Source organism: Meriones unguiculatus, chromosome 15 (assembly GCF_030254825.1).
Source record: "Meriones unguiculatus strain TT.TT164.6M chromosome 15, Bangor_MerUng_6.1, whole genome shotgun sequence".
Lineage (NCBI taxonomy): Eukaryota > Metazoa > Chordata > Mammalia > Rodentia > Muridae > Meriones > Meriones unguiculatus.
Window position 1 is genome coordinate 10,925,435 of NC_083362.1, and position 22,901 is coordinate 10,948,335.

At 48.0% G+C, this 22,901-nt stretch overlaps 1 protein-coding gene and 1 long non-coding RNA gene across 26 annotated transcripts in view; one reads left to right on the plus strand and one right to left on the minus strand.

Annotated features, from left to right (window-relative positions):
- Nucleotides 1-22,901, minus strand: part of Dlgap1 (DLG associated protein 1) — a 784,196-nt gene that overhangs the window by 58,160 nt on the left and 703,135 nt on the right. The window lies entirely within an intron of this gene.
- The window catches only part of LOC110558487 (uncharacterized), a 28,191-nt gene that overhangs the window by 1,396 nt on the left and 3,894 nt on the right, over nucleotides 1-22,901 (plus strand). The window contains exons 3-4 of one of the 2 annotated variants that reach the window (XR_009586409.1): nucleotides 6,068-6,182; nucleotides 22,698-22,848. This is a non-coding gene — a long non-coding RNA (uncharacterized LOC110558487). The remainder of the gene's footprint in view (nucleotides 1-6,067; nucleotides 6,183-22,697; nucleotides 22,849-22,901) is intronic. The other variant, XR_002477015.2, reaches the window with a different exon arrangement.

Sequence of the window (22,901 nt, forward strand, 5' to 3'; positions counted from 1 at the left end):
TACTGGAGATTTCCACAGGGCCCGACCAGCTTCCCAGACTGAAGCCACACCCAGGCAAATGCCAGCGGCGGTGTTTTCAGGCTGTCTGTCTGAGCCTCTTAGAGACTGTCCCGCCCCCTTCCCCTTGGGCAGGAGTCGAGGCCGAGTCATGAGCTGCCTTCAGCCCACAGAACCTGGCGCTCCAGTTCGGCATCTGGCAACGGTACCAGGAAACTGAGAGGTTCAGATCAAAGTAACTGTTCTTTTCAGAAACTTTCATTAATTAACTAAGGTAGAGGACGCTGAATGATTCGGGGAGAGGAGGCGTGTCTTCAGCAGGCCCAGGTCCAGGGGTTAAGGGCTGAGCCCTGTACCACAGGCGTTAACGGAGGTTGACAAGCAATCAAATAATACTGGAAGCTGAAAGTTACCATATGTGAAAAGAGCCCGTGCCTGCAACCAGGAGATGTTTGAGTAGTGTTTTGCCCAGACCATTTCAGGTCAAGGATCGGGGGTCTGGGTAAGCATGGCTCGGTCACTGGCTTGTGTGAACCAACCACACAGCCCTCTCAGAGCCAGGGCACCTGTACTGGCATCGGGACAGCTCCGCCTTCGGGATTACTAACTTCCAGGGCGGTGAGAATTGCTCCCAGTTGGGAATTTGATCTAGAGTTCACACTTGATTTTCCCGGCTTTGCTAACAGGTGCTGTTGAGTCATCAGCACACACAGATGACTGCAGCTCCTTTGTTCCATGACTGTGTGGAGTGATTTCTACCACTGACTCAGAGACCGTTTCCTCTTAGACTCAGGGGATTGTTTCTCCTTCTCCTCCTCCTCCTTCTCCTTCTCTTTCTCCTTCTCCTTCTCCTCCTCCTCCTCCTTCTTCTTCATTTGTAATCTTGTGTGTTTCAAAATATGTCCCAGCCTGCCTACAGGTCTTCCTGAGTTGAATGGACTGTTTACAGAAAGGGAAGGTTTAGGGCCCAAGGTCAAGGTTACAGAATTATATAAGGTTTCCTGTTTGGGCAGCTGGTCTACCCTCATTTAGGGCGGACGGATGAAAGGCATACGCCAGTTGGAGGGGGGAGTGGCATTCGCCTATAACACAGCATTCAGGAATGTCAGAAGTTCAAGGTCATGCCATCCATAGCTGTGTAGAAAATTCAAAACGACCAAGAGATTATTGTGGAAATGACGCCAGGAACAAGGAAAGAGATCACTGTTTGATGCTCTCCTCTGCCAGCTTTCATTTCTCTTCAGGTACTGCCTCTCAGCCATTTGGCTAACCCTCTTGTTGGAGGTTGGTCTCAAAGCTAGTTACTGGCCCTCAAGGTCTAGTTACTGTCCTGCTGGATACACCCATCCCTGTTTACGTAAACCTGCCTAAAACGTACCTGATTGGGTCATTAAATGGCCCATACCTGGGTAGGGCAGAATAGGGGAAGCATGGCTAAGGTTCCTGGGCTTGGAGAGGACAGAGAGAATCACGGGAGACAGGCAGAGAGGAAGAGAGGAAGAAGGAGGATGACATGGTGGCTTAGTCTGGAGAAGAAGGGTCTGGGAAGAAGGACTCCAATAATGCCAGGAAAAGGCCCAGATGAGGAATAAAAGCAAGTGTTTATAAGATTATGGATGGCAGATAGGATGGTTAAGGTGGTTGGCACTGGATGGGGGCTGGGAGATGGGTGGTGATGTGGTCCAGGCAGCATAGGTAGAAGTGTCTGCCCGGCCCAAGGTAAATAAGGCAATTATAAAATCTAATAGGTGTCTGTGTCTTATTATTTGTGATAAGGGGTTAGCAAATACAGCCATAATAATTTTAGGGCTAATAATAAAAATTATATAGCCCAACACTAATTTCTTTTATTTAAAACGACACCCTATATTTCTATTAATTGAAAATTCTTTTTCAATTAATAGAAATTAAAAAAAAATTCAATTTTTTTCAATTGGCCAGACAGAAGGTGAGAAGGGCACAGTCAGGCACTGTTGCCTTTCTCGTTCACAGACGACACTGAAGTTCTCAGGACAGGTACATCACACAGTCAGGCCATAGTAAACATTTGTTACATGAAGGAATAAACGAGAGTGGGAACGGACTTCCTGGAGAAAAAGGAAATGGGACGATGGGGAAAGAAGAGTCACCAGGGCAGAGGTAACAGGACAGCAAAGCCATTCTTTGTGACCTTGGGTGTCACAACCCAGCCCTCCCTTCCTGCAGTCTCCAGTTCAGCACCTGCGGGCCCAGCTCCCTCTGAATGAAAAGGATCCGAAAGCGCAAACCCATCCACCCTGCACTGACCATGCAAGGACTTCTCTTTGCTCTTCTCTGTGTACAGTATGACAACTATTTGCCTGGCGTACATCCACATGATCCTAGCATGCAGGAGGCTGAGGCAGGGGGATTGCAAATGGAAAGGCAGCCTGGGCTACAAGCTGAATACTTGTCTCAAAAAAAAAAAAAAAAATTAACATCTGCTTGTAAGCCCAGCACTTGGGAAGCAGAGGCAGGAGGATCTCTGTGAGTTTGAGGTTCTCCCAGTCTACACATCAAATTCCAGGCCATCCAGAGCTACAAAGTAAGACCCTGTCTTTATCTACATATACATACAGTATACTGTATCTGCATATACAGTAAATAGTTATTATATATATGTGTGTGTGTATAGATATTTATGGGTCTATATTATTTTGCTCAGCTAGTATGGGGCAGGTCCTGGACCATATCTCTGGAACCACAGAAATAAAAAATGATCTTTACAAAGCATTTGTATTATACGTAATTTGTGTTTCTGTTAGGCGTAATCTCCAAATGATTTATAGTGTGTGGCATGATTTGCATAGATTATATGCAAATGCCATACAAGTATCTGAGTAGCTGAATAGTCTGGTGAACACAGGGGGCAAGAGGGTGATCCAGAACACACCCTCCAAAGACACCAAAGGGCGGCCACCCCGTCTGCTAGCACCAGGGCCCACTTCTGTCTGCACGAGCCAAGCGCTGGCTCATGACCAGCCAACTTTTGCCATGGAGCTGGTATGTCAAACGCCAGCGTCAAGAGCTTGAGGTGGCTGTTCAGCCACAGAGCGTGACCCTTGCACGTCTGAGGCCTGGAGTTCCGTTCTCAGCACCATCAAAATGAGAATCGTAGCTTCAGGGATCACCTGGGGTTTGTCCATCTAACAGCCTTTTTTCTGCTGGGTGTCATACTCAGAATACATGAGCTGGCTGTTGAGTAGCCCAGCATACTCAACATCCCATATCTGTGTGACTGCATTTTCTCCCGCTAATTCTTTATACTCATCATTTTCGGGCTTTTGTCCCCTGTAGCCTAGGCTAGCCTAGAACTCAGTATGTACTTGAAGCTGACCTTGAACTCCTGATCCTCCAGCCTCAACTTTCCAAGCGTAAGGATTATACACATGCCACTGTATTTGCTTCCCCTTCTGAGAATCTTTGTTGTTTTTTCTTTATATTTGAAAAATCTTTTTTATTTCATTTATTCGTTTGGTAAGGTCTCATGTAGCTCAGGCTGGCCTGGGATTTGAGGATAACCTCGAACTTCTGATCTTCCTGCTTTCACCTCCTAAAGAGGGGTTATAGGAATAGACCACCAAGCCTATTTTTTTTTCTTTTTGTTTTCACATAGTATTGAGGGCTGAAGGCACTGCTGTGTGCATAGTAGGCAGGCACTCTATCAACTTAGCTATATCTCTAGCCCCGTTTGTAAATACCTTTTTTATGTTAGCATACGTGGTTTGGGCTTTATCATGACATCTTTCCAAGAACCCTTCTCTACCTCACCTCAACAGAACCAGCTTGGAGTCCTGAGTACTAGGACAAACCTGAATGGAACCCCCAAATGGCTGCCTGCCGGGGTCTCATAAGCAGACCCCGGCCGGCATTTGCTTCAAGGCCACGAGGGGTGGTTGTAGAACCTCCCGTGTTGGAGGAGAGAATCAAGTACATGCCATTGCTCTGTGTTGCACATCAGCAAGTGAGGGGCCTGCTTACAAATCAGGACACACATGCATCCCACCTGCGGGAGCCCAGGCCTCCTAACTGACAGTGAGGCTTCGCCATCCCCGTGCCTGGGCACTGAGAGCGGCCTGCGGACCGTAATCAGGAAGCCCGGTGCCTCTGCAAACAGGATTTGTGCTGAAGTGCGGAAGTCCCATCTGTTTGTGCAGGATCTGGAAGGGGGGACGGTGGGAAGTGAAGCAACCGGGGACTGTGTAGGTGAGCCCTTGGCTACTCATCTCACTCTTTCCTTCCTCCTAGAAACCCTCCTTTTTCAGAGGGAAAACTATCCAGGCTAGGACACGCTGGCCTCCACGGTCCAGAAAGGACGCCACGCCAGTTCCTCAGCCGTACTCAGACAGCAAGAGCAGCCCTGTAATGACAGCCTCTGCTGTGTCCCTGACAGCTGAGGACACAAATGGGAGGAATTGTCCTGGTGGCCCTCAGGCCTCTCTCCGACCACATGACTGTTTGGAGTATCCCTGGAAGGCTGCCCTTAAATTGCCGCCCTCAGGCATACTCAGCGGTAGAGCACATACCTGCCATTTGCAGGGATATATCTCTAGCTTGAGAAAAACAGACAGGCAGAACAGGAACGCTTATCATTTGCCAAATTTTCAGTTAGAGAAAAGAAAAAAAAAAAAAAGCCAACAACCTTACAATCCTTTTGAAGTCAAGATTAAAATTGGTATCGAGTTACCGCAACCTCTACCCTTATTCACTGAGCGTTAATGAACCCAAGGCTGGTCTCCTTAGATTCCCAAAACAACTCTGCAGAGGAGGGTGTGGCCAGCAGATAAAAGAGAGGCCGAGAGGTCGCTTTGCCCCAGCTCTCCCAGGATAGGGAAATTGTTTCCCGCCATCAAAGCCGAGTTAGTTTTCAAAGACATGTCACTGTACCTGCTGGTCACAGTGGATGGGTGAACACTGGAGAGATGGAGGCAGAGGAATCAGGGTTGGTTTAGGACTAACCTCAGCGACATTTGTGAGTTCAAGTCCAGCCTGGGCTAGATGAGACACTGTCTCAAAGCAGCAACAAAAAGATTTTTCTCTGAATCCCTGTGAGAACAGTGCTGCCAGGAGCTCAGGTTGGAGACTCAGCCAACAGTTCCTGGAATGCTTGGTTTTGGGGATTGCCACAGCTGATACACAGGGCTGCAACACCTGATAGGAGCTGTGAAACTCTGGTGAAGTCATACCGTTTGGTCGTTTTTCCTCAGGTCTAACAGTTTCTGGGTCAGACTTTTGAGTGATGACCCTCAGAAGCCTGCTTGGAGGAGTTAAGGTCTCAGACCCACAATGCCAACTCCTCCTTTAGCAATCAGAGCTCCCGGGAGAGGGCGCCCTGCAGTGGTACCACCCATAAAGGCTAGTGGGTGTCCAAGGTTTTTTATATTTTAGCTTTGTGTTGCTTATTCTGAGACAGTGTTTCACTGTGCACGATGTAGCCCAGGGTGGCCTAGAAAATGCCACTGTGTAGCCCAGGCTAGTCTTGAGTGAGAGAGATCTGTCTGCCTCGTTTCCTGAGTGCTGGGATTAAAGGCATGAGCCACCACATTTCCGTTTGGCTTCAGACATCCTGGGTCCCTACCTGCTGCAGGGTGTGGCCAGCATACCCTGCTCTCTACCCCAAATTCTCTAGCCCAGGGGGTGGAGCTTCCAGGCTCCCAGAGGCCCTTCACTATATAACCCAGGCATTTTGGTCCCCTGACACCCCCCTGCTCTGCTGTCTGTCTCTCTTTCTTCTCTCTCTCCCTCCCTCTCCACCTGCATGGTGGCCAAAAGCCACTCCCAACAAACCTGCAGTCATTTATGTGTAACTTGCCATTAGCTCATTCCTTTATTTCAGTTTCGGTTGGCCTAAAACTCCTGATCCCCCTGCCTCTGCTACTTCAGCATGCCCCGCCGCTGTGCAGTTAGGTTTGATAACACTTCGCTGGTATTGTTCTGGGTGTCCGTTAGCTGACCAGCGCACAGTACACAGCACAGGAGATATATACTTCTTCAGTTTTTATTGTCATGGTAGGAGTACCTCAAGCGTGCTTTAACTGTGTTCTTTCCACAGCTTGATGGTCTGGATTCCAAGTGGTACTGCCTGCGGTGTCCAGGGAGATAAACGTTGTCTGTTTAGAAGATTTGCTGTCTGTCTGTACCCACAGGCCAACTTCACAGATCGCACAGTAAATAAAGCAGCTTTCCTTTTTTAACAGACAGGAGGGCAGGTCCACAGGAGGTTCTGTTGGGGGACCATCCGGCTACAGGTTTGTTTTTGCAAACAAACTTTTCAGTCGTTAAAGCTCTACACCAACAGACAGGGTCTGGAGACGGTCTTTAAAGGCATGGCTCTAGGCTCTTCTTTCCACTCCGAGATAATGGTCACAGCTTGAATTGCGGGGTAAACTGAGGCCAGGTATACACAGCTCATGGTCTAGCATGTGGGGATCCCCACCCCCAGCACCGCCAAAACAAATCTTTCCAAACTGACGTGTGGGTGGACAGATTGATGTTGGTGAGCTAGCTGAGCTGCACAGGTGACTGATCAAACGCTCGACATTTTTATGACCCCAAACAAGCCCTGCATCCACTTCCTGGTGTGGATGATGTTCTTGTTTTTAAAATGAACCATAAAAATGAAGGGCAGTTAAATCGTGTGGTTTTTTTTTTCCCCCTTTCGGATTTCTATTATCGTAGGTTAGATTTTATTAAATAATAACTTTGGGCTGACAAGCTGGCACAGTGGGTAACACACACTCCCTGCCAAGCCTGCTAACCTGCGTTCAATCCCTGGACCCTGCAGGGCAAGAGAGAAACAGCCCCGAAAGTGGCCTCTCACCTTGGGGTCCCCCTTTTCAGTAGCAAAATGGCCAGTCCGGAAGGCAACCGTGATTTCAAATCTCCCGGGTGCGCTAGAATACGCGGGTGCCGTAGCGCTGGGCCCTGGGACTGGCTCCACGCTGACTCTGCTCACACCTGAAAACCGCCCAGTCACTGTGACTTTGGTTCCAAGCGGAACCCGCAGGAGAAAAGATCTGGGACGGGGAATGCGGAAAAACCCGAGGCAAGAAAGGGCGGAGATGTCAACTAACTACCAATAAAAGCTGCGGGGAGAGGACCTTTTTGGTGGCCGCTGCGCCTAGTTTCAGTCCGTTTGTGTGTTGCAGATAACGTGGTCAGGCCCCCAGATAAAGGCCAGCCTTGTCACCCTGGGCGCCTGGCCGAGAGGCAATAAAGCCTTAGCTTTGCCTGCAGTAATTACAGCTCCAGAACTGCAGTCCTTGACCCAGGAACGTGGAGGGGGCGGGGGAAGGGAAGGTGGTTTAGGGCGCTTGTTTCTGTCCTGGGGTTCGAGAGAGGAAGCTGGCAAAACAAGGGGAAAAGAAAGTGAGAAAAACAGCCCGGGTGCTAGGCTCCCTCGCTCGGGGTTAAGCGGTTTGCTGACTGCTGAGAGTAATCCCAGCGACTCGAAGGAACGAGCGTTTCCCTTCCAAATGTAAAAAGCCGAGTCATTGGTTTGCTAAGCGGGGAAGGAAGTGCCCGGAGCCCCGACAGGCACATCTGTTGCTGTCCGCTCCACTCCGGCCGCTGGATAAGAAGTTTACCGAAATCGACTTTAAATCCCAGCTCTGTGAGGGAATTCCTCTCCGGAGGGATGAATGCCATCCACACAAAAGAGCCCCTGTTGACATCTCATTTACAATCTCCCCTGGGACACAGACAAGACCGGCTCAATAAACCCGGCTCAGAAACACCCATTGTTCAGAAAGCTTCCATTAGCAACAGGCTACTGTCACCCCAAGGCTTTGCAAAAGAAAAGGTTTGGTTGGAGGAAGCCTGGGACTGCGGAGGCTGTGAAAAGAGATGGAAAAACAATGTCCTTTGAGCCTGGCTGTCCAAGGGTTCATGCAATGAAACCTAATGGTCCTAATGGTGTATATACACACATCTGCCCCCTAAGAAATGGAGGAAAGAGTCCCCTCTGGTGATTGTGAGGTCTAGATCTGTTGCCAGCTCCGTTCGGAAACTTCTGTCAACAGGATTCTGTCAACACACCCTGGTCACCTAACTTAAGTCTTCCCAGCCTTGGAAAGTCCTATCCCACCACAGCCAAGCACAGCTGAGTCTTCAATAGCCGGTCGTTCGATTCGGGTAGTCCTCACACCTACATCTGTCCTCAGAGTTCTTGGTCAGCTCCATCACTCTGATTCCTCTTAATAAAGCCTGAACATTCCTGGAACTCTACAAAGCTGTTCTTTATTCCATTACCTTGAATTACAGAAGATACTTGGGTTTACCAAAAAAGGAGGTGAGATTTTTTTTTTTAAAGAACCTCCTTATCTTTATCTTCCTAAGAGATCTTCCCATTTAGCACGTCTAGCCCCAAACCCATGATGTTTGTGTACCCAGGGTTGTTCAAGCCACAACCCTGACTACTATCTCTCCGACCCGTCAGCCTCTTGGGTCCTTCTGGAATCATTGTGTTCCATTTGCCCCTTTCTGGGTCTCTGGACCTTTCTATTTATTAATTCTTCTCTGGAGTGTCTCAGCCACTTCCTAGCTCAGGTTTCTCCAGGCTGTGATTTATTAATGAGTCATGAGATCAACGGAGGTGAGTCATGCAGTTTCACTATTCAGAAGGGAAAACGTTTAAATAGAAATACCAGAGCGCCGCACGGTTAGAAGAAGTATTGTTGCATGAAGCGTGTTTGTCCGGATCTGTGTTCAAAGTAGGCAATGGGTCAAATGCTTTCATTTGTCAAAAGTGTTTGCTAGTTGGTTGTCTTGGGTGCCTTGTCCCTGAGTCCAAACCGCTGTACAGGCAGCTGCGGTGAAAATGCGGAGCGCACAGCCTGTCACTGTGGCTTACAAATGTTCCCCAGAGGAAGGTTCCCATCTGGGGCAGAGAAACTCCTGCTCCTCCGGTCGGTTAGCCCTCAGGCCTCAAGACCTGACCAGCCGTACTTTAGTTTATGCGGGCAGTCAAGTTTGCCCTGAGATTCCTGCTGCTGAGACTTGCCTACCCCTCCTTCTTCCTCCTATCCCCTCCAGTCCTCTCCTGTTTCCTTCTGCCCCTTCTTCTCCCTCCTGCCCCCTCCTACTTTCTCCTATCCTCTCCTGCCCCTCCTGCTCCCCGTCCTGGTCCAACAGCATAGTTTCAGCACCTGCTAGAAGACATCTGCACTGGCTTTCCAAACGCCTCTCCTCCCAGAAGCTCTGTTCTTCTGGCCTGACCAGGCAGTTACTGTATCCTGTTGTCTTTCTAATTCCTTCTGAATTTAGGTCGGCAAGTGGCCATTCCATTGGAGGATTTGTTACCTGGCGTGTTGCCAAGGTGACCGGTTTACCCTGCACTCCACCCTATACTTGGTTTTCTCTGTGGAGAGGGCAACTGTAGGCCTGAAGTTGCTCCTCAGGGGAGCTGGTCAAAGCCGGATGGATCTGCTATGCAGCCAGGGTCACTCCAGAAAGCCTTCTGCAAAGTCCTGGCAATGGCTGGGGAGAGGGTGACCACAAAAGGAGCAGTAAGAGGCAGTACCCAAGTTCCCCGAGAAGCACAACCTTCAGGCACTCCCAGAACAGACACGGATGCTTTCTCTCTAGGTTACTTTGATCTTTCTCTCACTTGGCTGTAACCTCCCAACCCCCAATGACTGAAAAGTTGATTTTTCAGCACTCTCCTTCCTCCTCTTAGCTAAGGAGGAAAGACTTTTCTACTATACAACTGATGTGTAAGATAGTCATGGCAGCCGTAGGCTGAAGCAGGTCAGAACCGCCTCACAGCGGGGTGTCGTGTGGGAGCATAACAGTAAACTCAAGACTACTCAGAACCAGCCAGGACCAACATGGCAGAGGTGACAGCTAATTGACCTTTATGGCATCTCCATAGCACCTTGCAAAATTCCTGTAACCATCCGTTTGGCTCATGATACACCCCGAAACTCCATAAGGACAGAAAAGAGATGTAAACCCTATTCCAGGAATCCCTGCCCTGACCAGCATGATGTAACACATGAAATAATCTTCCCTTCTATCACAAGGTATCTGGTTAGAAGCGGCCTCTGTTAAGAAGCATTGTTCTGTCCTTCAGCCCTCAGTCTAGCATTGTCCTGTCTTTTAGCCCTCAGACTAGCACTGTCCTAACCTTCAGCCTTCAGACTAACACTCCCTCCCACACTTTCAAAATTAATTTGTTTAGCTGGAATGCAGGGGCCAGGACTGGGAAAAGATACCAAAGGTTTTCTTTCAAGCTGGGTGTGGTAGCCCTTGAGAAGTGGGGACTGGAATATCAGCAGTTCAAGACCAGTCTGGGCTACTATGTGGTGAATCTGAGGCCAGTCTGGGTCTCAGAGGACTGAAAAGTGAAGAGACCATCCCAAGCCCAAAGAGGTTTTTAGGAGCAGGAAATCAACACTGTGTAGGTTTTAATTTGTTGACTTTAGGAATGCTGGGGATTAGATCCAGGCACCGGCCATGCCAGGCAAGAATTCTACAGATGGTGGCTAGTGAGGTGGCTGAGTGGGCAAAAGCACTTCTGTTGTTTGATCCTGGAACCCATGTTGCAATGAGACAGCAAGGTCCAAAAGCTGTCTTCTGACCTCCACATATTCAGTGTGCCACACGGGCATTCCAGTAATCAACCATACAATAAAAATCAGAAAGCCCTACAATTGGGCTATATCCCCACCTCTCTGAGACAAGATCCCTTTTTGCAGTTCCAGTTGGCCTGGGACTCGAGACATCCTTGCCTCAGGCTCTCAAGTGTCAGGATCACAGGCCTCCATCACTGTGTGGGTGCTCTCTAGGTTTTGCCCACTCTGGTTGAAAACCTAGGTTCATTCTGTACCAAAGGGAAAGGGAGGAACCCAAGAAACTGGGTGCCATTACCAAGGTTATAAAAGAATCCATAATTAACCAATACACCCAGGATAATACCATAACCAATCAGTAAATAATATGATAACATTAATAAAGAATATAATTAATTCATAAAATTAAGGAAAAGATGGGCTTACCCCCCCCCCCCCACCACCACACACACACATACACCCAAATGGCAGCATCCATAATGGATTCCTACCTGGGAAAATCCAAGTTTTTTACGAAGATGGTCTTGTGGTCCCTTTAGAGTTAAAAGTGAACGAACAGGTCATGGTGGTGCATGCCACCATGTACTGACACTCAGTGCCAGTACTCCAGGCACTGAGACAGGGGGATTGCGAGTTTGAGGACTGCTTGGCTGATACAGCTAGTTCCAGGACAGGCTAGACTATGTAGCTAGATCCTATCCCACACATGAGAAGAAAAAAAAAAAAAAAAAGAGTAAAACAGCAACAACAACAAAAAATACAGCTGAAAGGGAAAGATTAAACAATTTTCTGCTTCCAGACACATTGTGTTGGCACAGCATCCCAAAGAGGCCAGAGTTGTTTGGTGCCCTTTTCAGGATGCAGGCTCCAGTGTCTGCACCAGTGGCCACACTGAGAGAAAGCTGTAACTTTGGCTCATGTGACCCTTCTCTCCTTCTCTCTTCCTTTACTATAGCAAAGAATCCTCTGTTGTCAGGGACAGACTATCTTATTTACTCGCCTTTGGGTTTAGATAAAACACACTAGAAAACAAAATTATCAACAAGCAGAAATCCCTCCTTTTGGGCCTGTGCCCGCCATTCCTTTGAAAGCAGTCCTTGGCAAGGCCTCCTCCCCTCCTTTTGCTTGGCACTCTTTAAGTTTTAAATCTATACTCGAGTGACTAAGATGCTCAGTGCTACAGAATCTTTAGATTTACAGGCACCAAACCATATGAAAACTGTCAGCAAACATGAGAATGTACTCCTTATGCTTTTTTCGGTTCTGTGCATAAGTAGCACATGGATGTAAAGTTTTGTGGGGTGTGAGTCCCAGAAAAGTAATCTGTCTGATGAACTACAAGAAGCAGCACCAAGGCTCAACATGCTGGCCAGGGAATAGAAGGACAGGAATGGCCTGGAATATAGGTGCATTCAGCCCAGCATTCCTTACTCCCTCCTTTCCCTCTCCACAAAAGCCCTTTGTACTCTGAGTTCCCAAGATAGGGCTTTCAGGATGATAGTGCCTATATCTTCTTCCGTCTAGCTGGCTCTTTAATAAAAATCCATTTCATTAGCTTTCCTCCCTTTTCATGTGTGTGTGTGTGTCTGTGTGTTTGTCTATGTGTTTGTGTTATGTATCTCTGTGAGTGGTATGTATTCAGGCTCTGTCAAGACTACTCTCACTTTGGCAACATTATATTTAATATGTAAATGAATAGGCATACATTCTTCAACTGAGCTAGATTGGTCTGAAGGACTCAGTTGGTCAATTTCTACCCTAGAATCTTGCTATTTCCCTTCAGAGATGAAGTCTGAAGGATGCACAAGGGACTGACTGGGTTTAGGGTTCTGTCTCTAATACGACCTTACCCCTATGCAACATACACACGGAGAGCACAATCTTATGCATATTCCCTTGAATGTAGGTAAATTTGTAATTTGTAACTAATGCAGTTGGAAGTTATACTACACGGCCTTCCATACTAGAGCAGAGAATGTGATGCAAATTCTGGCAGTTCAGTGGTCTTGAGGCTGTCCATGCTGTTAGGAAGCCCAGGACAGCCTGTGAGCCAGACCTTGTGGGAAGCCTTGAGCCGACAGAAGGAGAGATGTTCAGACAGCTCCCAGATGTTCTAACTCCCATTGACTGTAAGACCAGGAGAGACCTTGAGCCAGAACCACTCAGCCAAAGCCCTCCCCAGATTCCTGGTTGTTAGAAACTGACAACTGATAAAAATGTTTGCTTTTGTTTTACATTGCCAAATTTGGGGTTGAATTGTTACATAACAAAACACACACATACACACACCCACACCATAGCCTTTAAACTAATGATTGGTAGAGATGTGGTCTAAACCTAATTAGTATGACAGGGCAAGACAGTGCATAGGTTCCTCCATCTTGTATTTTTGTTGGGGTCATTTCTGGTTTAACTAGAATTTGATCTCCTTGTTGAAGAAAATCCTGTGGAAAAGTATCCAACCCCAGGAACCCAAGGTCAAGATGCCTCAGCTAACTTAGCTTCTGTTACACAGCTTGCTTGCATAAAACATTCCCCTGCAGCTGCTGAGCCAGATACCAGCATGTGGTTTTTGCCTTAAAAACAAAACAAAACAAAACAAAAACAACAAACCTTTATCATAAACACTTGGTGGATCCTGAATACCTGAGTGTACTCTCAGCCATCTGTAATAAAGACTTTCAGTTGGCTATAAACTGTGTCTGAGTAGTCATTTCTGGTGGGCTCCTGTGACATTTTAGAAGCACCAGTGAGATTCCCTAGAGACTGGACTTATATGCTTAGGGGCCCGGACCCCTGGCTTCCCGAGTCACAGTGGTAGCCACCAGTTTCCCTGCAGTAACCCATGGTTTTCTTTGGCTTAACACCGGTGCCCTTGTATTGGGGACCTGAGTTCTTTTGGCCCAGAAAGACCTCCATCTTTTCTCTCAGACCTACCAGAGGAAACTGGCCTCCCCACACTCCTGCTCCCCTTGCTTTTGGATTGTTTACTCACATAACTCCTACTTGTGGTTCCAAGGTCCTGGTCCTGTTCCCTGTGTTGAGCTAGGGAGGGGCCAGGCCTCGCATCCAGGGGCTCCTTGCTTTCTAAGCAGAGTATACACACAGGGAGGAGGAAACAGTTCCTCAAGGTGTGTACTCTCTCTTTTCCCTCCTCCACCTGCTCTAAGCAGCTTGCTGTGCCCCAGGAAGAGGAAAGTAGCTCCTTCAGGAGGAAAGGTGGAAGTTCAGCTCCTTCCCTGTTCATGGCTTAGGTCTCAGTGTCTCAGTGACTTGTATAATTGGAGGACGCCAAACCATCTATTTTTGGAGAAGTCCCAGGCTCTTACCAGCCTTTTGGAAATGGTTTTAAGGTAAGAGGGCATTGGACACCTTTTTACTGAAAATTCTTGGGAGAATTAAAATCAGCAGCAAGAAAACCTATCAGCTTACCCAAGGCAAGTCCACCTACTCAAGGACCTGATGAATTGCTCACTGAGTTTCTGGAAAGGCTATGAGAGACATTTTGGGTATCTATTCCTCTAGACCCAGAAGCTTCCAAAGACCAGCAAGCACTTATATTGCCTTTGTCATATAGTCAGCCCCAGACATAAGGAGAAAGCTCCAGAAATTAAAGGATTTGAAGGGATAATAGGTCTCAACTTTTGGAAATTGGTCAGAACATTTACAACACCTAAGAGTTAGCCAAAGACAGATGAGGAAAGAAATTCTGTGCAGTAATGCTGTCCTCTGAGAAACACAAGAGAAGAAATAGGTGAACTAGACAAGAAGAAAGGGGTAAAAAACACACCAATATATTTTGGTAAAGCCTTGAGTCCAGATCTGTTGAAATTTAGACAAAAATATCCACAAAGGACCCTGCTCTAGTATGTAGATGACCTCCTGATAGCTTTGACCACTAAGGAAGAATGTCAACAGGCATCAAAAGGCCTTTTAGAAATCCTCTAAGCCTGGGGGGTACAGAGTATCAGCCAAAAGGGCACAACTGTGTGTGCCTCAGGTCACATACCAAGGCTACAACCTAGAGGAAGGAAAGCAGACAATTTTCCATGATCTATTTCAGCCATCTTGAAAATCCCTGGTGCTGGATGACAGACTCATCCTTCCTTCCAGTCTGGGAGGGTGACTGGTTATATATTTCTACCAACCTATCCACAGAGGGGCCAAACCTGGACTTCGGAATTCAGAAAAACGGGGACAGGAAATTATTCTTTGGATGGATTTCTGTTCTCTTATGTTCCTTCCAGGGTAGAACTGTATGGATCTAAGGGAGGGTCAGGGGCCAGTAAATCAGGTTGTGGAGAAGACTAGCTAGAAAGAGGCCTTCAGGGATTAAAATGTCATACATGCCCTGCCAATGGTGAGTCATCCTGCCAAGGACAAGGTACTTACGTCATGCGCTCAAGTGACCTCGTTTGCTTGTACTAACAATTTGATGTGCCTCCCTCAACTCACTGGAAATCCACATCCCTACTCTAGTGTATATTATTCCCCAGGTATAAGCCCATAATGGAGAAGAGGGGAGAGCTCATATTGGCCTTCACTCAATGTTAATGAAGGTCAAAAGGTCCCAAATTCTACTCAATCCTAGTCCAGGCAGATATAGCCAGTGTGACTGCCAGAGGCACCTCAGCCTTGATTGTTGGAAACCGAAACTTTAGGGAACTCAGTTCCCAGACAGACTTAGACTAGGCCATTTGGGGAATTCTATTTCCGGGCTGGAGAGCTAAGTTGAGGACTCCCTTTCAGAAGTGGTCCTACAGAACTGAAGGAGGCTAGACCTCCTTTTTATGAAACAGGACTTTGCATGGCCTTAGGAGAAATTTGCTCTTTCCATGCCAACCAGTCAGTTTTAATTAAGGATAAACTTTGCCATAGTCAGGGTAACCCTCCCAAAAAGGGGAGAAAGGAGGCATAGATGAGATAATTGGCATCAGTTTCTGTTTACCTGGTCCCCATGGCGGACCACCTTAATGTCAGCATTAGCTGCACCATTGATTCTTATTCTGATTGGGTGTATGATGGGACTCTGCATCTTCAACTGTATGGCCAACTACATCAAACAGAGAAAAAACTCAGCTAAGCTACTGATACTTAGGACCAACCAATTGTGATTCCCTAGAACAGGCTGAGTCAACCCATGCCTATAGAACCAGTGGGGAATGTGACTGGCAAGAGTGTGCAGAGGTTCCTTCGTCTTGCATTCTTGCTGAGGCCATTTCAGGTTTATCTTGAAATTGATCTCCTTGGTGGATAATCGCATGGAAAATTACACAACTCTACTTTATGAACCTGAGATAACAATGAACTAGCAAGGTGCTGAACACCTTTATCCCCAGCTCTTGGGAGTCAGAGGCAGGTGGATCTCTGTGAATTTGAGGACAGCCTGGTCTACACAGCATGCTCCAAGACATCTAGAATTACCCATAGAAACCCTGTGTTAAAAAAAAAAGACACTGTAGCTAACTTAACTTAGTTTCTGTTAAACTTCATATCTGTGCAAACCTCCCCTAACAGCTAATTATTCATCCTGCCCTCTGTTAATCTACTTGCTTGCACAAAACTTTTCCCCTGTAGCTGCCAAGAAAAACACCAGAATGTGGGTTTTTCCCCCCTTAAAAAAAAAACCCTAAACACTTAGCATTATACCTGGGTCCTGAATACCTGAGTGTGGTTTCTGCTGGCTGGGCATGGTGGTGCACACCTTTAATCCCAGCAGTCAGGAGGCAGAGGAGGGTGAATCTCTGAGTTTGAGGCCAGCCTTGCCTACAGAACAAGTTCCAGAACAGCCAGGGCTACACACACACACACACACACACACACACACACCACTGTTTCAAAAAAAAAAAAAAGAAAAGAAAAAGAAAAAATACTTTCAATTGATAAACTGAGTGGTCATCTCTGTTGGGCTCCCTGTGACACTGGCTTGAATGCAAATATATATATATATATATATATTCTATTATATGGTCTTCCTCTAGTACCTTTGAAAATGTGCTATAATATACATTACACGAAACTTAAATTAGCCATTTGGAATTGTGCAGAAGTATCTTAAGTACATCTGCACTGTTATTCATCCATCACCATCTCTCTCCAGAACCTTCTTTATCGTAAGACTAAAATTGTGTACCTATTAAAATAACGCCTAGACTTAGGGTGCAGCTCACTAGCAAAGACAGTCTGAGGCCTTGGATCCAGTCCCCAGCACAAACCAACATGTAAACAGACTTCTCCCCATCTACTTCCCTTTAGCCCCTGACGACTATTCTCCAGGTTCTTCAGATAAGGAGAATCATATCATGTGGATACAGGGGAGACTGGGGCCCCTCTTGGGGTTCTTAGTCTCATTACTGAAAGAATTTAAAGAATGGATTGAAACGGAAGCTTGGGGGGATTTTATTAGAGATAAAAACAGGGTAGGCAAAGCTGGCCAGAGGAGGGAATGGAAGACAGAAGGAAAAAAGGACATGCCATTTAGGCTGGCATGGAGGTCAGATATGGGGTGGACAAGCAGCCACATGGTCCATAAGGAGGCTTTATGGACCATGAGCTTGCCCAGGCTTTAGAGATGAGTAAGGAAGCCCAAAATGTTGGCAAAAGCCTAAAGCATTAAGCAAAGTGTGCTTAGGAAGAGAAGGAAAGGTTGGACTTTTCTTCATAATTCAGAAGGTTTACAAACTGCATGCCTGGGGCACTGCAGCCTGTGGCCAGCAGGCCACTGCACCAGAGGCTGGGGCTCTAGGGAGGGAAATTAAGGGACTAATGATCCCACCTCTCTAGCATGGTTTAAGGTGAGGCTGCTTTCCTAGGGATGGTTCTTCGGCCAAGCAAACAACCTTAGAAGGTTAGATGGTTACCCAATGTATAGATTCTGTTCTCCTTACCAAAATCTATCTATCTATCTATCTATCTATCTATCTATCTATCTATCTATCTATCTATCTATCTATCTATCTTTACTGTAACAGTATTTGTCCTTTACTGTGACTGAATTATTTCACTTATATCCATCCATCCACCCACATCTCTATGCACACATAAGTACATATGTGCGCACATTATAGACTAATAAACAATATTTACTATAGATAATAGGTTCATCATTATTATTTAAGTATGTTTATATATTGAAACTAGCTCCTGTGAGTCTAGGAAGCCACATGTCCAGAGGAGGATCTTGTTAACAGCAGCCATTTGAACAGCTTTAACCCACCCACGACTCAGATAAGACCCTGGTGTGTTTAACATGCGCATTGTGTGGCTTCCATGTTAGTTCTGTGCCTTGCCCAGGACGTATTCTTTCACACAGCCCTTGCATATGGTCCACACATGAACTAGCCCTGCCTGCTGTTTAATTTCCGGTGTCCAGAATGTACATTGATGGAATTTCTAGGACCTGATGTGAAATCATGTAATGATTTCATATGAAATACATAAACCTGAGGAGGCGTCCCTGGGAGAGTGTGCTCTACCTGCTGCTGTTCGCTTACACAGGCCGAGGTGGAGGTTCTTTGGCCTCTGCCTTCTTCACATCCCTAAGCTAAGGAAGCTATGAACATGTAGTTCTGATTGTGGGGTACGCTTTTGAAGTTGATAGCTTGCTCTCCTCTCTGTCCATATTTGCCCAATTACATCCAGGCCACCTGCTACACTGGAAAGGAATACATGCTTGTTTGCTTGCTTTTCACGTATATATTTTAGTACATTTTAAGACAGGGTCTCTGGAAGCTCAGGTTGACCTTGAGTTTAATATCTAGCCAAGGATGACCTTGAACTCCTGCTCATTTTTGCTTCTTCCCCCCTGAGAATTGGGATTACAGGTGTTTGTTACCATGCCTGGCTTGACTTGGAGGCAATCTTTTTAATCTTCCCAAATGGCTGATGATAGATTTGGAAAACAATGATAGTGGTTGATCAGGGTGAGTGTTGGCCCTCAGCAAGTCCACTGAGAGTAATCAAAAGTTCTGGACTGTCCAAGAAGTAGTGGAGAGGCTGCTGGTGTCTGTGGGGTCCAGGGCTCATGGTGACAAGCATTTCGTTAGCCTCCCCTCCTCTTCTGGCTGCCACAACTTTTCTCCCTCCCATCCTATTCTTAGACACTGTCTTCCTGTTCATCCTCCATTACCAGACCAGGCAGAACAACAGAGACACTGGCTGTTCCCATCCGACAGAGCCCCACTGTATAGATCCTGACCTTGTTTTCTTTTCCTTTGGGAAGCAGGAGTAATAAGGCATGGAGAGACGGCTGCTGGAGCTCATATAGGTGGTACAATGGTAGGGCAGCAGACAGAACAGTAGCCTGGAATGATGGTTGGGATGGTTTTACTGAGAAACATCCCATACAGGCTTGGTCAAACTGGCAGTGTTGGTGAAGGTTATGGAACTTTTAGAACGGGAGCCTTGCTGGAGGATCTGTATCACTGGGTGGGAGAGCTTCGAAAGTTTACAGCCTTGCCCAGTTTCCAATTGCTTTTCCTGTTTCCTGTGTGTGGATGCAGGATATGGTCGACCAGCCTCCTGCTGCTGCCTGCTGCCATGTTCTCCCAGCTATATGGACTCTAACCCTCTGTATAGAACTGTATAGAAAATAAACTTTCTTCTTTATTACAGCCACAGAAAATTAACACAATGGCTGGGCGTGGTGGCACATGCCTGTAATCCCAGCGCCCAGGGAGGCAGAGGAGGATGGATCTCTGTGAGTTCAAGGCCAGCCCGGTCCAGGATAGCCAAGGCTACACAGAGAAACACTGTCTCAAAAACCCCACCCCCAACCCCCAAAAGAAAGAAAGAGAAAAAAGAAAAATGGCCATCTCCTCATCTTTGCCTGTGTGACAAAGGGGGCTATGCAGATGTGATCAAGAATCTTAAAATGGAGTGTGTGTGTGTGTGTGAGAGAGAGAGAGACAGAGAGAGAGAGAGAGGGAGAGAGAGAGAAATATGACTGAGCTCAATCCCAAGTTTGTTCCCTTGAACAGCTAGCTAAAGAATTTGTGCTCTGGTCTCCACACCCATACCCCACAAGCAAATGTAACTAAAAGGTGTTTTTGAACACCACTAAAACGGGAAGCTTACTGACCATCTGCACGGGGTCTGCGTGATGAGAAGAGTCCTTATGGAAGTGTGGTGAGGTGAGCAGGAGGGTGAGAGCAGGCGGCACCATGCTGGAGGCACAGCCACGTGCGTTACAGGGAGAAGAGGCTGAGGCAGGGCTGGAAGATGTTCCTCTCACCTACAGAACTGCAGGTTGTTTGCTGGGCTTTGGTGTGTGTGTGGCGTGTGTCTATGTGTGTGTGGTGTGTAGTGTACGGCACGGCGTGTGCACAGTGTGTATGGCATGGTACATGTGGTGTGTACATGCGTTTGACGTAGGTGCCTGTGTTGGGTGTGTGGTGTGAATGCACGCGATGTGTCCATGTGCCTGTGGTATATGTATGTATGTGTGTGGTGTGCGTGTGTGCTGGGCACATGTGTTCCAACTGAAATGCACAGTTAAAGGGATTGCTTCAGGATATAATCTTGCCTTGGGATTTGAAAAGACAGGCCAAGTTATTTTCTCAGGGATGGGCCCTGTGCTCTACCTGCCAGCGAGATTCCATCCTAGTGACAGCCCCACCCCGTGCCCTGTCTGTCCCAGCAGGCCCAGCAGGCCCAGGAGAAGGGATACATTTCCTCTTAACTTTCCCCTCTACCTGCTGCCTCAGGCAACCCTGCACTGGCTGGCTGGAAAGATACCGCACTCACTTTCAACACACACACACACACACACACACACACACACACACACACACACACACAGGAGGTCATTCCTTCAGCCCCAGCTTGAAGGCTGAATCACAGAGACACTGATTGGAATCTTGGAACTGGTTGCGTCAGGTTGGCTGGGTGCTCACAGTGCCTAGGCTCTGTCTTCCCGTCTGTATAGCGGACATGCTGCAAGTGCGTATGATGGAGACGGTAAGTATGCTGACGGGGTGAGGGGGTGGGGGTGGGGAGAGAGAGGAGAGGTTAACACTAGTGCAAGTAGCTACAGTCAGTAGTCTTGTTTGTACAGGCTGACACGAAGTCCCCAGTTGGGATGCAAGCCTCCTGTGGCTCCACAGTCCCTGCAGACACGTACACTCCTACTCGAGGGGGCTAATACTTTCTTCTCTCTCTTCCTCTCTCCCCCTCCTTCTTCCCCTCCTTCTCTTCCTCTTCTTTTCTGTGACGCTGAGCTCCAAAAACCCTTGCACATGCCAGGCAGATGCTCTACCGCTGCACACCCCCAACCCCCAGCCCCAGCGACTCTTCTGTTGAAGCATCACCCAGAATGCACCAGGGCAGAGTGCAGTTTGGTGTAGGCGGCTTGTTTAGCATGCCACAGGCCCTGGGTTCCACTCCAGCTCCGGGGGAAATAAAGTGTCCTGGCAACTTCCATCTCCTGGAGCTCTTCTCAGTAACAAGGGGGTGCAGCGGAACCTGGGGCTGGTGGCAGCTAGCTCCCAGCTAGCGCACCTCTGGCTCTGAGGGCTGGTACTTTTCCTCCCTCCACCTCAGCTGGGCCTCCCTGACAGCTACCGCCACATTCCAGGGCTCCAGCAGCGGAAGGAAGGCAGGCCGAAGCCTTTCTGCGTGAGTGACAGTGTTTAAAATGAGATTATCCGCATGCCAGTGTTGGGGCAAACAGCCTTTCCCCGGGTCACCTCTGTCTCACCTTCCTCAGGACACACTAGTGAGCCTCTTGACCTGTGTGATGTGGCCTCAAGCCCTGGGCTGAGACAGTGGACTCTTGTGAGTGGGGCCAAGGTAGGGCTGACCGGTGCCAGGCGAGCCAGCCTGCCTGCACCGTGCCCACCCCCACCCCCCTTGGGGTGCAGCCTGGTAAGCGCGTGGCTTTGCCTGTCACTGTTCCTCTGTCCCCTGGTCACTCCAGCTTTCCCGGTTGTGGCAGGGTTTTTCCGCAGCCACCATGTGACAGGGACAGCATTCCAGGAAACCGGAAGGGCTGGGCGGGGCCCCTGGGATTTCAACGTTGACAGCCTGGCCCAGCTGGCAGGTTCCTTTCTGCTGCGTCATTTGCCCTGAGCTGTGGGGCGGCCCTCAGAGCCTGGGTCTCACAGGCTTTCAGATTGCCCTCGGTTCTACAAGCCCATTCATTTTCCCTACAGCGGTTAGCCTTCTCAGGAGTCATCTTCCGCCCACAGTTAGAGAACAGAGGAAACGAACAGACACAAACAGCCTTTCCTGCTTTCAACAAACAAACGAACAAAGAAACAACAACAACAAAAAACCATTTCTATTATAGTTCCTCTAGCTAACTCAGGGGTTCTCAACCTGTGGGCTGTGACCCCTGACCCTGACCCTTTCCTAAGGGTCGGCCTCAGACCATCGGAAAACAAATGATCCTCGTTACGATTCACAACAGCAAATTTACACTACTGAAGTAGCAGCAAAAATAATTTTTATGGTGGGGGGGTCACCACAACAGGAAGAACTGTGTTGAAGGGCATGAGGAAGGTTGAGAACCACTGAGCCAACCAGAGGGTGGGATGGGCTACCTCACCCAAGGGTACCTCAGGAGGGAAAGAACCCGAATACTAAGAAGTGGAACATAAATCGCCACCCCCACACGTAGCCATGGTTCCCCCAGGATGGTCCGGGAGGAAGTCCTCCTACCACACATGGAGAGAAAAGCGGCCCTCGGGCCTTGGCTGTGAAGTGTGGGCCCAGAGCCTCTGCTCCCCCTGCTGAGGACGTGAGGTAATGTCTGTGGGGCGCTCTAACTCATCGGCTCCTCAGTCCTGTGGCACCCACAGCACACGCCCATTTATGACTGCTGAATTCTGTTCAGGAAAAACTGCAGGCTGGGCACTGCAGCTCCCACCTGTAATATTCAGGAAGCTGAGGCAGGAGGATCAACATCAAGTTCAAGGCCAGCCTTGGATATATAGTGTGTTCTAGGCTTGAGTGTTCTCTCCCTCTCTCCATATATGTATGTGTGTGTGTGTGTGTGTGTGTGTGTGTGTGTGTGTGTGCGCGTGTGCGCGCGCGGCTGCGGAACAGTGTGGAGAGGCTGTTTCGGCTGATACACACGGGCGCAGGCGATGCTCACAGCTTCCTCTGTGTCAGTTTCCGCAGGGCAGCAAACCTCAAAGGATCCACTGCCCGGGACAAACCAAAGCCTCCAAGCCAGTCATTGCCTGCCTACACCAACTGTGTTCCGGATACTAAATTTGAAGAAATGTTCATGCGGAAAGTGGCTGGCTTCACACTCAGCAAGGTAGAGGCTCCCGAGACTTCTTGCCCTCCCTTTTTTCTTCCTCTCTCTTCTCA